At 40.0% G+C, this 3,695-nt stretch overlaps 1 non-coding gene across 1 annotated transcript; it reads right to left on the bottom strand.

The window, feature by feature from the left end:
- Positions 1-249: 249 nt before the first annotated feature.
- On the bottom strand, positions 250-322 carry trnac-aca (transfer RNA cysteine (anticodon ACA)). The gene has a single exon. It is a non-coding gene; the product is annotated as a tRNA-Cys (tRNA).
- Between the last annotated feature and the right edge of the window lie 3,373 nt (positions 323-3,695).

Below are 3,695 nucleotides of genomic sequence, written 5' to 3'. Positions count from 1 at the left end.
GCAAATGTAAGGTTATATTAAAGAAAAACACTTATTGTCACCTTTATCAACGTGATTATTTAAGACAGTTGTTCGGAACAGTATCTCTTCTCATATCTGTGGCTGTTGTCCTACAACAACGGTGGTGAAACAGGCAGAATGTGTGGAAAGAACTGGAGATGGAACAGGAGACTCATCCAGTCAATAGTAAGGTTGTGTAGGACCGCACACACTAGGGGACAGTGTTGAGTAGCGTGGTTTAAAACTTCACGAGCCAGGCAGGAATTGAACCTACAATCTTCTGATCTGTAGTCAGACGCGTTATCCATTGCGCCACTGGCCCTACTGTCACTTTAGTCAACTGCACTACAGTGAGCTCAGAGCCGCTACTAGTAATGCATTGCCCCTGTCCACATTTTCTCAATTAGATTCAAGTGTTTTTTACGTGTGTCTAATTACTACGTCTTTCGTTTTGTCTGGTTTTAAAAAAAATGTCTCTTTAAAACAGACAAAGGGTTTATGTGTCTCCCTGAAATTCACACACGAGGGAAGTCACACGAGGAAGGAAAGATATCGCGTTTAAAAGGAATCCGGAGTGGAGACGCCGGCGATTGAAAACGAAGCTTCATAGAGTACGTGCGCGCTACCACTGAACTAAACTCCCGATACCGAGTTTTTTCCGCAGGTCTTTAATAGTGTTAGGAAGAGTGAACCGTCAACGTTGCACATTTTAAAGGTCAAAGCAAGACAATCAGACGTGACGATAGATCAGAACAGAAGTCTCTGCTTCTCTGTTTGCTGAGCGTTTGGTGAACATAAAAGTGAAAGACAAATTCGCTGTTTTCACTTTTTAATTAAGGAACAAGAAAACACCATGCTTCGAGCCGGATTCAAAACAGCGACATAACAATCACCCGTTGTTTTTTAAAACAGTTTTACGCTCTAGCAACTGAGCTATGGAAAGGTCACCTCAAAACGCCCACGTTTTGTCATACGCGTAGCCCAATGTACTGTAGTGTACTGTTTCTGTTTATTTAAATCCCAGTTCGACATCAAAATACTCACTCCCATAGTCTCTTTTAGTAGAAGAAATAGACCAGGATTCTACTGTATATTCTGCCTGAGATCTTACAAATCGTTTGAAGGGATATCAGTGCAGGCAGAAATTGACTCTTTTTCTAGTGGAATCAGGATCATACAAAACCTTTCTTTTGAATTGAGACGAGGATCATGGTGACACTCAAAACATCCCTGCCATTGTTTCTTTCGAGGACTAATGGATTATTGAGGTGCAAACATCGGTTCAAATCAAAACTCCGCTACTGGAGTTGCTTCTTGGAGAGTTTCTTCAAATCTTTCAGCTGAACGTCGATATCTTGGGATATTAACGATGATATACAGAGTGGTTTTCTTTTGATCTAAAATTTTATTAAAATATGAGCCTCTTTTACCTTTGTCTTGGATGTTTCGCAAGGTATAATACTTTCCCTTGCATCCTCAGCTAAACATTCTAAATACCACAAAGTTACAATATATGGAGTAGCATTTACTTTTACATATATTTTAAAATTTACTCTTATTTAAAGCTACATTTAGTGCTAGGTAAAGATAACGTTGCTAATACTGATGTAGTAGAAATGTAAGATGAATTGATAGCTTTATCTGAGGTAAAAAAAAGTCCTAAAACGCCTCCTGTAACAGGTAAGGACTCATATCTAGATTCAACTCCAAACGTTGCTATTGCATTGTATATTATTTAAACACGACCTGTTTCAGCTTCTGGGGAGAGCAGTTTTTCCAAATTGAAATTAACAAGAACATTTTTCAAGATGCACCATGTCCCAAAATCGTTCATCAGGACTACTATTAATATCAGGTGAAAGCAGTACAAAACATAAGTGTAACCTAAATATTAAGAGACTATTGTCTGTCAGCTACTGCTGTAAGCCATGTTTAGCCAGCGCTAGAAATATTACTGCTCTACTACAGTAGCACAAGTGCACAAACCCGACTTAGAAACGGTTCACAAGTCAAAAGCTCAAGACGACGAGGAGGGGATTGGAACCCACCCGTGCAGAGCACAATGGATTAGCAGTCCATCGCCTTAACCACTCGGCACCTCGTCGAGAAAGTCAGCCCCTTCGGACATGAGTTGGCGCGCTCAAGATCATCTTTCTTTATTCTTGATGGTCATTTTCTTCTTCCACCTGCCATTTCACTATTTTGCTTGAGTGATGTCAATCCACCAGGCGTGTCCTGTGCTTCAGTGGCGAGTATAGAGGACACCCTGTTGTACACGGAAAGCACATTGATCTCCTTGGATATGAAAAGTGCCAGATAAAAGCCATTTCTCATCCTGTCTCTTAGTATCGGGGCTGCTAGTGCATGAAAATGAGGCAACTTGCTCGGCGAGCAGGCTCAGCGCACACCGAACGCAAATGTCTCAGAGCGGTATGTCCAAGCTGCTGTAAGACTAGCGCTCTGCTGGCGCCGTGGTTTAGCTGGTTAACGCACCTGTTTAATAAAGAGGAAATTCTGCGTTCAAGTTCTAGCGACACCTTTCTTCCTGTCTTGTTTTACAGAATAGATCATTCGGGACACTCACAGAGGGCTTGATTTGGTTTAATGCATGTATTCATTTTTTTGTGGAACTTTTTTAAATCATATATCTTACGAAAGATGAAATGTGAGCGATTTTTTTGTTCACCAAAAGTATGTAAATGGAAAAAAAGCAGCGTGTAAGTTGCTCATACGAATTTCGACAACTTACCCAAAGTGTTTTCTATAGCTTTCAGGTGCAGTTCATTTATATAAAAGAATGTAAGTGGTATAAACGCAACGAGCCAGATAGCAGTCGAACCTATAATCTTCTGACGCGTTATTCATTACGCCACTAACGCTGCTATTGTAGTGCTAAAAAAACACGTTTTCTACATTTTTGTCTGTTTAAAAATCACTCTAAAAAAGACAGGTTTTGTGTGTCTCGCTAAAATTCCGCTTCATTTCGAATGCAAATAAAAACCGTTTTGTTCCAAGAAATCATAAATTTGTCACATCCTTCATACTATACTTCTCTCTTATATTAGTAAAGCATTTTGATTTAAACTGAACAATATATGAAAGGTTTCATCTATACACTTACACATAATAAGTATACGAATAAGTACTCGGAAGAAGCCACAGCTCAGGTATTAAAGAGATTTGAAATCTGATCGGTGGATTTAGAGTCCAGAGTACGAATCGACAGCTGACACTGGTCTTTTATAGAAGTTTTGATTTTAGTTTTGATTTTCTCTACTTTGTCCCTGTGACATCATTGTCCTGCTCGCAGCTGAGCCCGACACACGGTACCATCTGGTTTCTGTCGCTGGGCACTCACCCTGCGGTCTGTGTGGGTCCTAATGCCCCAGTATAATGACGGGGATACTAAACTGTAAACAGGCGCTGTCCTTCGGCTGAGATGTAAAACCGAGGTCCTGACTCTCTCTGGTCTGCCAGGTGGATGCTGCACATTGGTGGTGGTAGAGGGGAGTTCCCCTTACCTGTAAAGTGCATTGAGTGGAGTGTCCAGAAAACTGTTGTATAAGTGTAAGCAATAATTATTATTATTATGTAAAATGCAATAAAAATTATATCAAATGTCAAATATCAAAATTTGATTCAAAATCGATTCATGTAAAAACTGATAAAGCTAATGCTTTTTTCAGGGCTATATC

Source organism: Atractosteus spatula, chromosome 10, assembly GCF_055471065.1.
Source record: "Atractosteus spatula isolate fAtrSpa1 chromosome 10, fAtrSpa1.hap1, whole genome shotgun sequence".
NCBI classification, from domain to species: domain Eukaryota; kingdom Metazoa; phylum Chordata; class Actinopteri; order Semionotiformes; family Lepisosteidae; genus Atractosteus; species Atractosteus spatula.
The sequence above is the reverse complement of the archived record's forward strand: the minus strand, read 5'-3'. Positions and strand labels throughout refer to the sequence as shown.